Here is a 20,807-nt window from a genome sequence, read left to right on the forward strand (position 1 = left end):
TTTTTTAGCAACGGGGGTGCTGGTGTAACGTCTGGCGCTCCGGCGGAAAATCAATTTTTCCGGGGAAAATACTTTGGTACAAATTCTGAAACTTATAGTACAAATCGGTACAAATTATAGTACAATTAATGGTAAAAAAAAAATTGTTAAAAGTCCATTTTTTAGCAACGGGGGGGGGGGGGGCTGGTGTAACGTCTGGCGCTCCGGCGGAAAATCAATTTTTCCGGGGAAAATACTTTGGTACAAATTCTGAAACTTATAGTACAAATCGGTACAAATTATAGTACAATTAATGGTAAAAAAAAAATTGTTAAAAGTCCATTTTTTAGCAACGGGGGGGGGGGGGGGGGGCTGGTGTAACGTCTGGCGCTCCGGCGGAAAATCAATTTTTCCGGGGAAAATACTTTGGTACAAATTCTGAAACTTATAGTACAAATCGGTACAAATTATAGTACAATTAATGGTAAAAAAAAAATTGTTAAAAGTCCATTTTTTAGCAACGGGGGGCCTGGTGTAACGTCTGGCGCTCCGGCGGAAAATAAATTTTTCCGGGGAAAATACTTTGGTACAAATTCTGAAACTTATAGTACAAATCGGTACAAATTATAGTACAATTAATGGTATAAAAAAAATTGTTAAAAGTCCATTTTTTAGCAACGGGGGTGCTGGTGTAACGTTACCCTGGCACCCCAGCGGAAAATCGAATTTTCCGGGGGAAATTCTTTGGTACAAATTCTGAAATGTACGGTACAAATTGGTACAAATTGTAGTACAATTAATGGTAAAAAAAAAAATAAAAAATTCAAACATTGGGGGTGCCAGGGTAACCCACCTACAATATATTCAAGTATAAGTGGGATGATGTAAAGTAGTTTTAATAACGAACAAAAATTGTTATGAATAAAGTAATGAAAATGATTATATTATAATATCAACGCACGTCATTGTTTTGTCGCCGTCTCGTTATTTGTTTCAATAATAATTATAAATAATAAATATAAAATGGAATAAAAAAAATTAAATAATATTTTAAATAAATATTAAAATACTTGTGCCATGTCCCTCAGAAAAGCGTTAAATGTGTCACTTTTATTAATTCCTCTCCGCCACGTTTCAATGAGATACCTGTAATTATTATTATATTTATATTTACCTTTGTATTTTTATTATTATATTATAATATATTATATTATGCTTTGAGTGGTTTGACACCCTTTCCTTTTACACCTCAACAATTTTCTTTCATTGCCGCGCTCTTTTTTTATGTAATATTTCATTTCACTATCACATTTATTGCATAATATATTTTCTAGATTTACTAATAGATTTTTCGCAATTAAAAAATTAGTAACTGTTTCTTCATTTTGTATGATTTTGTAAAATTCTATTGCTAACATTTTGAACGTAACGTGATGAAAGTATAAAACCGTGTATGAACTCAAGTATTGTCACCCAACGACTAATATTATACGATCAAAAAATATGATATGATGTAGAAAAAGAGAGTTCTAATCTTTATTACCATTCAACAATAAAGATATAAATTTTATAGTAGAGCGCATACAACAATCGTCCGATAATCGCAGGTAGACCGCAATCTGGGGTAGAGCGCATACAGGAAGATAGCCGTAGTTATTATTAATATCTACTAGTTTCCCGACGATTAATCGTATTAAAATATCGTAAGACTCGATAGTATCGATACGATATATCGGTAATGAAGTATCGATATAAAATGTCTCGATATATCAACATTATGTATCGATATTTTCGATATATCGATATATCATTGCCATCCCTACAATTGACCCGTATTGCCCATCTTTAAGGCAAAGTGAATTGCAATCGCGAGTATGGTATTTACCGCTGGGTTTAAATTCAAAATTCATTTTTTGAACTTTATGTCATGGACACCGTCTAGATAGATATTGGAATCGGCGGAGTATACACATACCGAGAATTTAATAATCGTCATTAGATAACAGGAGATCCACCACGAAATGGCAGATTTTGGAGAAAAGGGTTTCGAATATATTACAGCCCGATAATAGATAAAGAACCCGTTCGTGCTTTCTCAGAATAACCGAATGGTGTACGTCCGGCAGGCGAGTGTGGTATTTACCGCTTGGTTTAAATTCAAAATTCATTTTTTGAACTTAATGTCATGGACACCGTAATTCTTAGTTTTTAACTATGTTACTGTTACACCGAGTAGCCGACGTGTATACCAATCGATAGATATGCTACTTATAAAAGTTGGTACAAGAATTGTATTTTTGGTGATTTTTCAAAACCGACATATCAAAAGTAGAAATGTGCTCAATACCCCCCCATTCTCCAAATATCAATATTTGTGGATATCGTCGGTAGTCATTTTTAAAAAATCGTATAAAATCAGGCTTTGGATTCGGGATGAACTAGATTCACTTTCCTATCAGTAAAGATACTGTTGAAGAAAATCCAAGCAATTTTACTGTCTTAAAAGGTGATGACAGGCACAAAGAAAAAACATATCATTGTAAAATCAATACATTTATCGCTCCACTCAGAATCTAAAATAAATAATTTATACTAATATTAATACATATAATATAATATGTACATTGTACTGACATAATTACTAATAATTATAATAAAGAAAAATGGATGATCAAATGCATGCATGAAATGTATGTTACTTTAAATTGGATCGTGTTATTTGCTTAGATCGACTAATCGACGGTTCAAGGTTAGCGATTATACGTTTTCCGTTTTTTTCTCAACGAAAATGTGAGAGAGATATTTTTCAGATACGTATTATGTGGGGTTTACTGGGATGAATAGTTTATTGCATGGTTAAAATATACAAGGTTATTGCATATATACCCCTTCCCAATTAAATATTTGATGATAAAAATAAAAATGGCAACGTAAAGGGAGCCAATAATAATCAAGTATATATACTCGGGATTTTGAATTTGTTAGTCTGCTATTCTCAGCGTATTTTTGATGATAAGAAAAATTTATAGCTGTGATATCCCTTTACGCAGCCATTTTGTTTTTGAAGATAACAATCCGAATCGGTATGCAATAACCTGTATATTTCAACCATGGTATATTGTGTGGCAATGGCGGGAAGTGAGCTATTTCAGTCGCGGGGAACATATGCGGCACGAGCCGCATTTCGCCCAAGACTGATATTGCCTTCCTGCACGAGCCACACATATATTTTTTGTCACGGCAAAGGTGATACAGGGATCTACGTTACAACCAGACTATTTCATGAAGGAAACGATTCGGTTTTATTTATTTTAAGCGTCATGCATGTTATAATATGAATATAAGATGTAACCAAATGTGTATGTTTTGTAAGGACCGTATCCACCTCCACCGCAGCTAATACGCGATGATCGTCTCTCGTCATCCAGCCAACCTGCAGCTGAAGCTATAAAAATAAAAATATGTATAATGATGAGTATATGACTCGCGGGCTACAGCTAAAATGCTGACACGGTGTAGACGACGACCTTTATTATTATTCGCAGACATCAGCATCGTTGTATTATATACAGCGGAATGCAGAAATATGATACAAAACGAAAAACCGGGGAAAAAAGCAATAATAACATAATATTAAATAATACGGTCGTGGAGGAGTCGTGTACTACTGATGCAAGTCTTGTACACAGGCGCACAGCCACGATGACCGAGATGGGTATAATATTATAATATATATATAGTGTACCCTTTACCGTCTTCCTCCTGAATCCCACTGCTGAGCACCAGTCGCTGCAGCCGCCGCAAGTCGCAATACGTGCGGTCGATTTGAATATATTATATTATTATATCGACGCGACATCTGCGACGGCGTATATCGGTAGCAGCATTTGCATTAGATATAATATTATTAGGAAATATGTGTGCGTACTGTATAATATATAATATAAATATTATGTACCCGCGTACAATACGCACACAGGGTGACTCTTTTACCGTGACCAGGATAATTTTAAGTACAGCATCAGCGATTGCACCATCCCACCCTTACAAAAATCTGTTGGTACTCTGGGGATTTACTCTAACACCATATCTTTCTTACAATCTGAACATTGGAACTATGTTTGCTGCAAGGAGCTTAAAACACTTTTCAAAGTCTGCCCTTGTACGACACGCCAATCTGTTCCATTTCATATTTCTATAACTGCTACTTATTATGAAGCCAATGAAGCTGTTGTATATACAACTTGCAGAATCTACATTCTACATTATTGAATACCTTTTACAAAAATGGAAAAGTATATAGTATACTTACTCAGCCTCCCCCCCCCCCACATACAATTTTGGGTTCCTGTACTAAATGTTTTTGTGGAACCTATACAAAACTTCCAATAAAATATAACCCATTACAAATGATACGTGTGTTCCATATACAATATCTAGGTAATCAATAGTTAGCCTACAGCTTGAAATAACAAAATTACTTTATAATATGCATTTATATCATAAAATATTATTTAATATAAAATAAATATTACTATCAACATTTTAAAAACTACAAATTAATTTCAATGGGCCCCTGTACCCCTGTATTCTGGGGCCAACCGGCGCCTCCCTTGTGGGGAACCTGTATTTACTTACTTTAAGTATACTATAAATTATATTTTTGTTAACATTCACCATAGTAATAAAGGCATATAGAATTTATAATATATAATATTAGTATATTACGTAAACATACAATTGCAGATTATACTGTTATAGTGTTATATAATATTATATTATAGGTGAACGATAAATAAAAACAACTAGAATAATAACTAATCTCGAAACTGTAAAAGATGCCATTAGTTACAGTGGACATTGACGGTCATTCAGAAAGTCATTGTTCTATTTGGTCGACGGGTGCTTGGTTTGGGGCTTATTATCATTTGTTGTTATCAATATTTACTTATAGAAAATCAATCTAACGGACAAAATTACTATCGCAAATAGTGTTGTTCTAAAGCATTACCGTAACATATAAGAAAGCATTACATAATAAATTGTGATGTAAATTGGTATATCTGTTGTAAACATAAATGTTTAGATTTAATGGTAATCATGAACGAACATAGTCCAGAAATTTATGCCTTCAAGCAATGTCAATCAATGTGTTAATGTCTTGTTCAAACATTTAGATACGGTGCTATACAAACATACGCTAATTATTACAGCTAAATAATAGTATATAGTATATAATATTTAATGTATTAACAAAGTATCTACGTATTATTATTTTTACTATTATTTTACTTTTTGGAACTTATACAATAAAACTATTTTCTTGCCTTAATTACATAAACAATTTTACGTATAATTAAAATGTTACCTTTATGAAAAAGGAAAATGTATTTATTTTTTTAAATTAACTTAACTATTATATTGATTTTTCGACCCCACTCCAATGGCTGAAAATACTTCCAGGGTTCCGATATATAGGATTTGTCGATAAAATTCATTGTTTGAGGGGGCTAAATTTGCTATTTTTTTGAGTTTACGTAATATTCAGTTTTCCGCGCTTACAGGTCACCTCCCGAACATAAACAAAGAAAACAAATATTGCGCTGACATCATATTAATGTTATAGTGCGAACGATGCAAATTGTTAATATATTTAAGTAATTAATAACAGTTGGTGCCAAAGAGATCTACGTTTTTAAAAAATGCAAATTAATTGATGTATGCGCGCATTTGTGTAAAACTCAGAGGTCTGTACTTAAACGTATCAAAATAGTGGAGAAAATAATGCATTGACCCGTAAGCGTTAAAACCCTCCATATGCAATCGACGGTAAATGGGTTGTTGCAATCCAAAACTTAACAATATGTTTATTCCAATTCGCAAGATTGCCATCGCCGTCGTAAACGACAAAAGGACGATCGTGTACAAAATTTTTCTGTTAGCGGACGGAAATTTTAAGATTACATTGAGACGTGAGCGTTAAAATTAATTTTACAAATACGGCATTTTATATTATTAATTTGTCCATGGCGCTGGCGCTTCAATAATGCACTATAAAAAGCGCAGTGTCGTAGTGGGAATCATTACCAATTTTTTTTCTTTTACAATAGCACAAACAAAACTTGGATAAATGGAAAAATATGGTTAGCGAAGTGGTAATACAATATCGTATGGTCGCCCACGGGTACATGGCGGTTAACGTGTTAATATTTTATTATTTTTTTTTTTTATTCGAAATTGTACTCGTGTTAATATTATAATAGGGCTCAAATACGATACTAATATCGCATCTTTGTGTTTACATACGATGATGGTGCACTCTTACTGTTATCAGTTCTTTGTAGTGATACACATGTGTATGTGCGGTGCATGTATTTGCTTTATATTATGTGTTTTTAAACACTGTTTTATTTAGTTGGCAAAAGGGCAAAATATTCCGTTCACACAGACGCCACAGAGTAAAAAAAATGAATAATTTTGTGTGAAAAAAATGGCACACAAAGTCATTAGTATGACGAACGTGACATTGATTGAGCCAATCCTTATACAGCAATAAGCCTCACGTAGTGACACTTAGTGACAAACAAACATTCCCCTCTATGCCCACTGCAGTATGAAAGGTTTTTCAGCATTAATCTCCTTGCTGTGTAAATAAAAATCCGAACAAAGAGGGAACAAAATTATAAAAATGCCCAATATCGTTAAATCCACGTCGAGCGCAATAATTAAAAAAAATTAATTCCAAATACATTTGTTTTAATAACATTTTTATAAATACGATTTTTTTAAAATATTCTTTTATTTTTTTCCATCATGTATACTGTTTAATTTAAATTCGTTTTATGACATATATGACTTGTCTGAAAGGATAATCCCAATACGGTATAGGTACCTAGAAATATCCGATTTTACGGGCTTACATATATATATTTAAATTACGTACCGACCTTTTTTAGGGCCGCTCACTAATCCTTTTTTTATTTATTTCCAATTATATATTTATATATTACCTATAGGTATACGTATTATATTTTCGATTTTTATACACTGTAATTACTCATTTAGAATCAAAAAGATACATAATTATACACTTGCAGTGCTGCAGGTAGGTGTAGGTATACATATATGCGAGTTCGTATAACTCAAATATGAAAATATAGACGTATGTGTGTACCACACTACCACAATATTATTATGTCTGTATTATATAATATTTTTTTGAATTGGTATGGAATATTTTAATATGTTCAGACGTGTGCATGGATTACAATCCTCACTGTCACAGCTAGTGTCACGGCCCACGGAAAATATAAGAATTACTCTATTTATAATACCTATATTGTTTTTTTTTTTGCGATTAAAAATTGGACTGATACCGCGTTTATCTCATCAGGCAGTGACAACCCTTGCGTACAGCAATAATATATATTTTTGTTTTATTCAATTAGGTGGTAAAATAACAATCCTGAATATATGCACAGTTTCACCAATGATAATGATATAGGTAATTTGATGTGAAATACATTTGAAAAACTTTTGATCGTTTTGGGTTAAGCAGATAAATAAATGTTGTTAATTTTTAAATTGAATAAATATCATTTAAGCTTAACAATTTATTACGGCTAAAGTTCAGCTCGTTTATATGTAATTAATATAATAAAAACTGGGGAACAAACGATTTCAAAAAACAATTTATTTTTAATATGTGAATAAATGACACGCTGATAATGATGAAACAAACAAATAATGCCCATTGTATTTACTTTTTATGTTTAAGACACTTACTATTTATACAACGTTATTTTTGAGTAAGTATTCCATTTTATTTAAATGTCTCCAAAAACAAAAATTAAGTAGATTAATAAAAGAAAAAGCGGGTAAGTGGATACAGTGTATAATGGATTGTATTAAACTTGAATTCAATGATATAAGAAATATTTTTAAAAAAAATATTATAATATTATTTAATATCGTATTAGAAAAACGATCCTGAGCGGAGATGGGTTGTCAGTCTGGATATTTTATATTGTTATTTATTATATCCTGTAAGTTGAATTAATATTATAATATTATTATTTTTTATTCGTTTCTATGGTGATAAACAAATCGTCAGAAATTAAAATCACATTTGTAATTTGTCGGTGGTTTTTCCCGTGGCATTAAATATTATAATGCCTCATAATTATTGAGAAAATCGAAAAATTACCTATCTCAGGTACCATCTTGGTCCAATTTTCTAGAAGATAGAAACTATATTTTGAAATCGAAGCACTCCTTCTGTTAGAAGTTTGGTATACAGGATAAATAATAAATAAATAAACACCATTGTAAAACCACTAGCTTCCTCGCTCCGCTCAGAATCTAATATTCAATATAAAATAATAGGATAGGCATTTAGATCCAAGGCATAGAGTATTCAAATTTTAACTAAAGAGTGAATGAAATGTTTAAAGCTGATTCTGAACATTTTTTTCGACTATTTTGTACTATTTTCCAAACCTTTTTTCAAAATAACATTATCTAAATTACAGGAAATCAACTTACCTGAAGTATAATATTGCATAGTAGAACAAATTTTGTGATGTTAGCTATGATATTTTAAATTTTAATATTTAAGCGAGTTATGAGCATTTTCAAACTGCAATATTTTACACACATTATTTGCTTAAAAAATTGAAATATTTCCAAAAATTAATGTTATATATTTCATTGTTATTTAAAGATGTGCATGCATTCTAATAACTGTAATTTTGAGTTGTTAATCTCACCTTTAATTGTTGTTTAAATTTTAAATTTTCAAATAATAATATTTTTGTTATCTAGTAGGACACCTATTTCCAACTCTAACCTCTTAATACTATTAAATAAACATATTATTCTGATTATGTTGGAGTCATCTTGTGGCGGTTCCTAAATATAATTGAAATTATAATTAATTATTAACATTATTAAAATTTCAGGAAATCATAGTTATAACTAGGTACCTAATGTATAATATTGTATTGAAATATAAATAACTTAGTAGTAAGTGGGTCACCTGGGTATACTGTTATATTTTAACAAAAAGTTCATACACTTTTCAAAAAAAAAAATGTAAAATAAATCACAAAAAAAAATTTCAAAAAGCGATATTTATCTTTTCAGAATTGTACACAACATTTTTTTTTTCAATTTATAAAGACACTTATATTTTGCAAGTGCTCGACACTAATATTTTATTATATAAGAATATACAAACTCAGTATATATTATATGCCCATATTATTTTACGTTGTATGTTGTATACCTTTATAGTTCGTGTATTATGTATAAACTAGCTCTCCGAGCGTCGCTGGGAGAGACCCCCAAACCCCCCGAGTTGGCGAAGAGTTTTAACCGATGTCGGAAACTGCTGTGGTCTTTTGGTTTGATCTCGAGCCGGTTGGTGTGTGATGAGGAGATCTGATGATAAGAAACTGTGATAAGGTTATGACCACCGCGGTTCGACGTGGTAACCCGGGTTATGCTGCTTGAAATTCGAAATTCCGTAAAAAAATCATATAGCCGCCGTGATTTTTTTGATGTCTGGCAGGTCAGTCACCTCAGTTATCCAGGTAGGCAATCCGACTTCGTCGGATGGCGGACAATGGGCGACGGCCGGGTCACGGCATCAGGTATATGCAATCCAACTGCGTCGAATCGTAAAAAACGTTCTTTACTGCCGCCGAAAACGAAAAATCAAATAGCCACTTTCTTATTTTGGTAATTAATAAAATACTGCTACAGTTACTATATAATATTATATATTAATAAATAAATAGATCCTCATTAAGTCATATAGTATACATGTAGGTTAGTTATTAATTTGATGTTATGCTCATGATTTACCTATAGTATAGTCGACTCGACTCGAACTAGGATATTTTATTATATAATTAATATTTATACATTTATTTATAATAATATATACATCTACCTAACTACACACCGATACAGTGGCTAAAGCGTGTATATTTATGCCAAATCATATATGTATAATATTAACATCAATATAAGGAAGCCACGGCGTGACCGAGTAAGGCAAAAGGACAAAAGGCAGTCAAATATAATATAATAATACCGTAGTTTATTAAATCGAAAAAAAAACATGTAAATATATGAATAAAAAAATCGAACTTGTATATAGTAAAACTCAACTTTTCTAAAAAATTATCGATAAACACGCTCGACGGCAGCACTAGGTTTGCACGTTATCTCCGCCGCGGCGGGCCCGCCGGGAACAAAGTACGACCGCGCGCGGCCTGTAAATTTAGCGGGGAACGCGAATAAGGTCCGAGCGAGGACGCAGGAATTCCTCAAAGCGGGTAAAGATTGATATCTTCATACATAAACTAAATTATTTTTTTTTTTTTTTATTGAACTTAAGCCCGGCGACTATGGCCATTAGCTGTTGTAGTGGTTATGAACTGTGGTAGGGGTAAGGACGTAAGGTTGGTACGGTAGGTTGATTTTACAATTGTTTTAACGGTTGTTACGGTAGGTAAATTATTTATATTGATAGATTAATAAATAAACTAATCTATAAAATATATAAGTTTTTATCTTTAAATATAAATACAAAGTTCTTCGTAAATATACCTTTTTTTTCTGTTAATATTTTCTATAGATCTTCAAATTTATAATCTCTAAGTTCTTTGTAAATATACCTTTTTTTCTGATATATAATATTACAAAGCAGAGGCCTGGGAGACCGCCCATCGAATTTTTTCATTAGCCGTCTCAAAAATCGCCAAAGAAGCGCCCTCGGGTTTCTGCTTTATATAGTTAGAGAAGAGAAGGGACTGCTTTATAGTTTTAGAAGAGATAAAATATTATAATATATACAACATACATTTCATGTATATAAATATTATTTATAATAATATAATCAAAAACAAAATGTTCATAAAACCATAATTGATTCACAAATAATATTAGTTTGTCGTAAAATATTGTATTTGTACATAATAAAAATGTTTTCATGTTTCATGCATACAATAAATAATAATATATTTAATAAATCCTTTCTCAAACATTAACGATACTTAATAATTTATAGAACAATTTATGTAATATATTATTATTATAATAATAATTATAAAAATATAACTAAAAAAAGTTGAGGTGGAATAATTATTGTTAGTGGTAATTTCATTACGCAGTATATTAATTTATTAATAACTGTTGTTAAATGTTGAAAATGTAAAAAAAATATAATTAATTTAATTTAGTTTAATACGTCTTGTTATAATTATGTGTTAATTACATTTTCAAAATAATATACCATATTTTAAGTCTATTATGCACATAATACCTATATGATTGAAACAATAATTGAAATAATATGCATATAGGCTTATTAGTCTATACTCACTAGTAGTTGCTCGCTACGCAAAACACAATATGTCCATTATAATTTCTATAAACTCAACAATATTACATATTTTGTGTAAAATGAAAATGAACTATAAATCAAAACGAGTGCTTATATTTGTTTATCATTAGTACTCATTAGTACACGTATTACTTTTCATCATATTGATATTAATTATGTAATTAACTTATAATACTAATAAGTAATAAGTAATTTCAATATATAACATAACAATACGTCCTCGTTTTGCATATATAATGATTTGTTTTGCAGGTATTTATAATGATTTGGCTTGATTTAAAATGTGATAGGCCTGACAAGATTACCAATTATTTTATTATAATATTATAGACTATAGTACATAATATAGTATATTAGTATACTATAGTACATTTATTTTAATTGTTTGTGTAATCAATTAATCAATTAATAAAAAAGGTAAGTATATTTTTTAAAAAATTCAAAAGAATACAATAAATCAATTTTTTTATTTTATAAGTAAGCACCTAAAGTTAAATATGTTAAATTTCCTTATACTAATATTATTTTTTAAAATACTGATCTTGTTGAATATTATTTTCTAGAGCTGGGATTTGCGCTAGGTTAATTATTCACAATTATTGTTTAGTCGATAATAATATACCTATTATAAATTAATAGCTAAATTTAAATTGTATTGTGTTTCGCGATATTAGTATAATTCTATAAAAGTATTGAACATAATATTATTAAATATTATTGCAAATTTCACATCATTGGTTTGGTCTTGCGTATTAATATGAGGTCATACTGAAACTTTCAGTGGTGGATATATTTTATACTGGTAATTAGTGGACCACCTCCTCCCCCCTCTTGGGATTTTCACCACCACTATACATTATGTAATAAATAATGGGAGGGGTTGAACATCATTACCTCTGTGGATTTGAAATTCACCCCCCTCAGAAATAGGATATATCCGCCACTGGAATCTTTGGCGCCGGCCCAATGTGCGACCTACGCATACATTTTCGGTCCAGTGTACGACCTACATATAGGTATTGACCTATACTGCAATAGTTATTATAGTTAATAATTTATTTATAATTTATCCTTCGCGTCTGATAAGAATTCATTGTAATTTATGTCATGTCTGATAAAAATTCGTCAAATATAGTTTGCTTGTTTAAGTTAAACCAATCGACAACTGTATTCTTACTTCGGCCAGTAAATTGTACAACTTGATGAACTGGTAACGAATGTGTCCAATGCCATACTAATTCCGTTATCTCGGTTAATAATAAATTACTGTGACATACTGACATCTATTCTAATACTACAAATACTCCTAATAGAATTGAACAATAAGTTTGGCAACCTCTTTTTGAACACTTAAAAATAATGTATTTTTTAAAGGTACCATCTGAGTTTCATTTTTTACTCGTTCTTTCATATTCCTTTAATATTCCACCACACTCTTCATTATTTCTTACTTTGGTACAACGATTATTATTTTCATTTAGTGATGGTAATAATTCTCGGTCTTGCAAGAATTGTACACACATTTTTTCATCGTGTACCTATAATATGTCGAATGTCGATATAGGTATCCTAATGTAACACTCTTAATAAAAACCACAAATTTACTAAAACTCACAATAACGCTGTGTTTAAATTTACTAAAACTCACAAAAACGCAATTCGACAAAGACAGAGAGTGAGACCGTAACTAAATGCCGAACGGTTTACAATCATCACGTTTGTATCTCTACACAAAACCAAACATATTTCCCCATGCCATGCATAGCCATATAGGGAAATACACACATCGGCTGTAGGTCGCACACATTCGACCTGTGCCGAATCTTTTAATAATAATGACTGTTGTTCAATGAAGTTGATCGTATATATTCACTTTGACATTTATGTTATAATACGGACTACTATGGACTACTAGGTTTTAAAAGACGAACCTTTAGCCATTAGAACGAAACAAATTTATAAGTATTAAAATCCAAAAAAAAAATATAATATACTAGGTGGTCCCTATCATTGTTTTCCCGATTATTGTCTTACGATTTATGTTAGCCATTTATTATAATATTAAATCAACCTGGAGGAATACTGATCCTTAAAGACACAATGAACTTAACTGTGGTTTATTCGTAGTTTAATCATAGTTATTACTTAATTTGCAGTTTATTCACTGTTAATCTAGTTCATCACATTTTTTATTCACATATTTATATTATTGTTTTTTTTAAGTAATTGTGTGTGGTGAGAACAGAGAAATTTTAAATAAAATATTAGTAAAACAAATAAAATATTATTGTTAGTTAATAATTTATAGAAAATTGCAATTACGTTCAAATTTATAAGTACCTGCCTACTCTGATTTCAGAGTTATATTAGTATTAAATTCGTATATAAACTGTAAAAAAACCAACACCCATTATTTCTGTTTAGTTGAGAAAATAACAAAACAACCCCCCCCCCCCCAAATATACAACTAAATGGATAATAATATTGATTGTAATATTACTTACAATTCTGTTACGTCGTCGTCGTTCGTCTTATTATGGTTTAAAGACGTCTGACTCGGTATTAATTTTGTATTATACAATTAAGATTATTCGAACAAAAAATAATCATATTTTATCATAAATTAGTGTTTTTTTAAATTTATAAATATATCTGAAATGTCCACAGTTTAAATTAATCAATGGTTATTTTAATATTTTAACATCACTGGGCACAACGTACATGGTAAAACTGGCCGACGGCGGAAAGCGTAATATCGCTTCAGCGGAGACGCAAATCAATCGTCCCGAGTAGTGCTGATGTCTGTACAATTGACAGTCGTAGAGGCGTCCGAGACAAATCAAAATAACCAAGTTAATAACCTGTTGTCACGGTGGCAAAGAATACAACACATAATGCATCAAATTCGGTCTTTGGAGCACGGAATATCTAGGTCAGCTCAGCGGCGGATCCAGGGGGTGGGAAAGGGGGCATGTTCTCCCCCCCCCAATCACCATATTTTCCCTTTGTGTTACACTATGTTGAGCCATTTTTGTAGCAAATGTATGTACTTTTTGCACTTTTGCCCCCTCCATGCCCTCGCCAAAAAAAAAAAAAAATAAGCCCTGGATCCGCCACTGGATCAGCTCCAGGAACGTTCCAAATGGAACAAGCCTTATATTTCTTAAATTATTTTATTATATTTTGAAGACTGTACTTCAAGGTGGCCCTATATTCAATACTTCAATGTACAACTATTATCAACTAGGTATCATTATTATCGTTGTAGATAGTATTTATGATAATATATCGAGTCGCAAAGTAATAAACACATTATTATAAAATAGAATTTATTATAATCAATATTCAATTATTATTAAATAAGTCCACTTTTTTAAAATTTTTGTTCGAATTACAAACTGACAAGGCTGGGCAAGTTAATGATTTTTTTTTAACTCAGTTAAGTTAAGTTAATATGCACTAATAACAAAAAGTTAAAAGTTAATTTAACTCTAGGTTAACTCAGTTAAGTTAAAAGTTAATACACACTTTTTGTTAATTTTTTATTAAGTTAAAAAAAAGTTAATTTGTTTATACAACGCTAGCGTACTTAATTTTTTTCCAACCCAAAACTACATTATAGGATATAGTGTTAATACTTCATACAGTATTTCCATATAAGTTAGATTCGAATGATATACATTTTTAACATTAAACAATTTACGATACATATTTTTTGACATATTTTACATACATATTTTTTAGACTGAAATAGTGAAATATTATAAAATTTAAAACAAAATAAATTAACTTAACTTACTTCTTAAAATGAAAAATTAACTCGTTAATTTCACGTTAATTAAGAAAGAAATTTAGTAAGTTAACAGTTAAGTAAATGAAAAGCCAAAAGTAACTAGTTAAGTTAAAAAGTTAAAATAAAATTAACTTTTTAACTTAACTTTAACTTTATAACTCGTTAATGCCCAGCCTTGCAAACTGATCTGAAACACGTATATTATATATTTATATGTATATACTTACTGCCGTCTGCCGGTGATATGTCTGTCATATTAATATGTTCAACATATGCGTCAAATACATATACATTATAATATAGTAGACATATTATACGACGCAGCATGTGGCGGCACTTGTTCGATATACGTGTAGCGATATATAGATAACTATATGGCGATATAGGTACTTCAACTGCATGGTATATTAGATCATACATAAGTATAATGTATATACACCGGTATAGCTTATTATATATATATACGCGCATGGTGTATGTAAATGACAGGCTTTCATCAGAATTGCGACATTAACATATTGGTGCGCTTACACACACACACACACACACACACACATACGCATAATATAATATATATATATATGACAGGATACCATTTTATGTATATAGTACATTGTATAATATTATGTATATACACCACCGCGTTCGTCACAACCACGAACGTGGACGTAATTAATCGTCTTGACCGTTTAATCACATTATATTTATTACGCATGTTGTTGTATACGTGCATTGCTTGTACGAACCCGTGCTACTGTTGATTGTGCAGGATGCCTACTGTGGCACGTGAAGGATAAACATATATTATGTATAAATACACATGCATATATGCATCATTTTTGAAAACCCTTCCTATTATACAGGCGTAATGCGTTTGCGCGTGTGATTAATAGATCCGATTATTCACGTGTATATAGTTGTATCTATATTGCATTTTAACAACAACTATTTTGGATCATATCCATCATAATTTCGGATGAGCTAGGTAGGCATCATCGGTTGCCTCAACACGAACATAATATTATTATGTTAGTAATAAAGTCAAACAAAAATATCGCAAGACGCGTCACCATATAGTTGTTATTATATGTCATTTTGTTTAAGTATATAAATATGTCAAATGTTGCTTGTAAACGAAGTAGTAATGTACCTAGAGTTTTAATTAGGGGGAGGGGAAGGGTGATAAAGTTAATAAATGTTAAATTATACCACAATGATATCAAAAATATTTAAAACCTAAAATATCAAATGTACCTATACATTTATAATATACCTACGTCTTATAGGCTGGGTACAACACGATTGCGAACGTTTTACCTTTTTTATAACACGATTGCGAACGAATGACGCTTATCAGAGAATTTGGTGTTTTACCTGAAAAACGGAACGATTGCGAACGTTTTTATAGACCACGTTGCCAAGTTTACAAAATATTTTTTTTAAATAAAAACTATTGATATTAATTACACAATGAAAACAACAACTACGTTACAAACTAAAATAAAATAAAATAATATTTAATTATAATTATTAATAATACTATTACAAAATCTACGTGTTAATGTTACGTTAAAAGCTGAAAAATAAATAAAATAACGGCTTTTAAAAATTGTTTTCTACATTTTTGCTTTTTTAAAATTTTTTCCCTGGTAGGAATTTCCAGTTTTTCTTAAATATAAAATTAGATCCTTGCGTATTTTATAATCATTATAATTTTGTAATGTTAATTCAATTTTAGATTTATCTTTTTTGGCCATAGGATTATATACGTTGTTTTTAATTGAATTTATTATTGTCAAATTTTGAGCTTGTGTTTCTTTTAAAACTGATATCACGACGTGTGTTGGAGGATGGGGGGCTATAAAACTGACCATTGTACGTCCTATGAAAGCTCTCTGGGCCATTGTTAGTTCTACAAAATAATTATAAAAACTTAGAGATCTTGTATTTACTGGTAAAATTTAAGTGGGAAGGAACAAGAATTCAAGTTATTTTTTTTAAATCATACCTTGGATTTACTGAAGGTTTACTATGTTTTAATTTAAGTTGTTTAAATTCAACTTGGAACGGTTTGATGGAGTCCTTTTTACTCGAAAGTTTTTCACTGTACATTTTGAAACGCTTTTTAAAGTTATCTAACCAAAATTTAGTAAATGGTAATAAAGGTAAAACCTTTTTTAATAACTACATGAAACAAAACTAATTTTGAATTTTCTCACCGGTTTATGATAAGTTCATATGAGGTAAGACAAGGTTCTGAAGAGGATTATGCTGAGTATATTGCAAAAAGAAAATAGAGCTAGAGAAGAGAAGAAGCATGACAAAACTTAAGCAATAGACAATCAGTTATGTATTGACATACAGGCTGTTCAATTATTTGCAGCCCTTCAGGCTTCAAGCCACCATATTGTATTATTCAATGAAATTAAAACCATATAATGTAACAATTTATAATATAAGAAATAGATATTGTCGCAACTACTGGCGGCATGAAACTGAAGCACCACTTGGAGCAACAGTATTTGTTAGAATTCTTATCAAACATTTAATGAAGAATAGGGGGAAAAAATTCCAATCATTATTTATTTGGATGGTTGTAGATACCAAAACAGAAATATTGTATATCTACTTAATGTACATCTTCATTTTTCCAAGTTAAATGAAGTTGAGTTACACTCAAATGGAATCGGCGTACACCGGCGTCTAATAGAAAGAAAGAAACAGATATTTTTGTACCTTGAGATTATATTAAATTGACCAAGGATGCTCGTATACCTATATCCCAATCCTTTTAAAGCTATATATTTTTGGAAAAATGCACGCATGACGAAAATGTGACCACAATTTTGATTACAAATCTTTCAATTTATAGCAAATCCCAATAACATTAATATCAGGACTGATAGTGTGATTAAATCTTCCAATAGTTTATAGAAATTCTTTACATTATAATTTTGTTTTTCAATCGTTTTAATTATATTTTATTACATTGATTCACAAAAGTGTTATAGTTGACATATAAAGGTACATCTGAAAAGTTTAGTATTATTAACTCTTATTCAATTCAGCCATATAAATGTGATATCTGATAGTGTTTACTCATGCAGAAAGTTCAAAAATCATTCATGGACACATATGTACTGGCAAAAAGCCTTGTAGACGTGATCTGTGATTTATGGTTTTATAAAGTACTATACTATGTAATTTAACAGTGCACACAACGATACATTTTTGAATAGAAGTAATAAAAGTTATCACTGCAGACGATTGGAAGTAAGGAATTAACTTTGAAATGTATACATAAAGGAAACGCAAACGGTTCTTAGTGGATCTTTTAAAAAAAAAATTTTATAATATCGGGAAAACCATAATATAACATATAAGATGATTGATTTTATGATTGTATCAATTTATATAACCCTATTCGTTATAGCCTTATACGTTTATCACACATAAATAGTACGCGAGTTGCTCACCAGAGCGCTAGTTGCAAAAGGTGTCTATAATGCAATGAATGCCTTCACTTTCAGTTGTTGTCTGCGTTTTCAACCACTCGTGGCGCTAGTTCCATAGTTCACATACCTTACTCCGTTTGTCGGCTGACGTTAGACGACTCGTAGTCGTTACTCATCATTAGTTGTTGTGTTGATTGTCGTTGTGTTCGTTGTACACTCATATTGAGAATGCCTTAATGTATTCTGGTTTAATAATGAACACGATATCTCGTGTGGGTACGTCCTGTATCTATCTTAGCAAATATTGCGGGGCTTTCAACGGATTACTTTTTTTTAGCTCGCATGCAGGTGATTATTGTAAAATGTGAATTGCTAGAATTGCACATTAGTGTGTTTGAACGTTGTCTTTAATAAATATAGTAACGTTGTTGTCGAAATGTTAGTACGAAAATAATAAATATAGGTATATGATCAGACCAAAAATGTCTTGTCAAACATTCTGATAGATGACATTAGGGGTGTTTTAGCGGATTATCTATAAGTAAACTGTTTACTGACATCGTTTTTCGCGAGTACTGTTACTATAACCTATATACCTATGTAAAATACAATTTTGTTTTTATTAAAATATTATTTTGTATAAACTATTCGACTATATTGACCTTCGCACGTTATACACAATACCTACATATTATTATTTACAATCCTTGTATAGTTTATAATTGTTATTCATGTCGTATTCGCCGGTGTAATAATTTGTTATCTTATGATTTATTCAGCAGTTTTCGTCACCTTAAGTGTTTGATGGCTGAAATATTTCTTGAAACATATTTTATTATCCATGTAGCGTTTGTACTGTACATATAGCGTCTACACGGTCCATTATACTTAGTAGGATAGAGTAACGAGTTTTTAGTTTTTTTAATGATTTTTTAGTCGTTAAATCTGTAACAATTGCTTTATACACTCGACAAAACAAAAAACAAACAAACAATATTATTTGTGCTTACAAAAATATTTTTATTAATTAAATAAAAACAATATGGTGAACAATTATTTTCTTTGAAAAAAATAACCAATTGGGGCTATCATTATTATTTCATATTATTATGTTCGTAAAAAATGGAGAACAAGGGAGAAAAAAATCGAAATGTACAAAGCGAACAATCTGAGATAATTTAAAGGAAAAAAAACGTCGGACAGGATACAATGAACCAGGAGGAGAGGATACGAGATGGCGAATTGGTACGTGTGTGAAGTTGGGGGACCAAAGCTAGGGGACTATTTTCTCGGACAGTTATTGATAACAAGGACCCGGATTTATATGCAATAAATATCTATAAAATATGCAGATTCATATCATGAATATTCAAAAAATATGCAAAATGAATTTTTTTACAAATTAACAATATATTATGTATAAAAATGAAAAAAATTAATGACATCGTGTAAGTTCATAGTTCAAAAGTGTACACGGCTTTCGGAGACATAGTAATATGCGTCAGACCAGCCCAGGGGACCGTTTTTCGTATTTTTGGAAAATTTCCTATAAGACGTTCATTTACTTATCTTTAATATTATGAGCCACCATAAATTGGTGGCTTTCAAAAATTGATTATAGGTGAATTAAAATAGGAGTAAGTTCAATTAAGAAATAATTTAATTATAATTTTTATATGCAATTTGTAGCGTGCTTTACTCTATAGTCTAATAATTTCTAAATATTTTCATTACATCATTTCTGACAAAAAAAACAGTAGAAATCATTGATTTCATAATTATCAATTCTGTTTTTTTAGGGATGCAATTTATCGCTATCCAGCGGCACACAGAACATGACATCCGTTTTACACAGTCATCTTCGGGGAGACTTCGGTGCTTATTTGAATGTCGGCTACAGTATAAGCATACGTTTGTCATGTCTTCAGAATTGTTCATAATTGTTTAAATATTCTTTGTACGTTTGAGGATTAAAGTCTAAACTGAACTCAGAACTGTCCATGATTTTAAATGCGTAGTATATTAAATAAATTCCACAATTAAATGAATCTTTTTGTTGTGGAACGTTTTTTAAAGGGCATAGAATATGTGATAACGGTGGATATTGTTGTCTGTCGTAACCGTACATTACAACTGATTTCAACATTTTACATACCTTTTTGAAACG

Source organism: Metopolophium dirhodum, chromosome 1 (assembly GCF_019925205.1).
Source record: "Metopolophium dirhodum isolate CAU chromosome 1, ASM1992520v1, whole genome shotgun sequence".
Lineage (NCBI taxonomy): Eukaryota > Metazoa > Arthropoda > Insecta > Hemiptera > Aphididae > Metopolophium > Metopolophium dirhodum.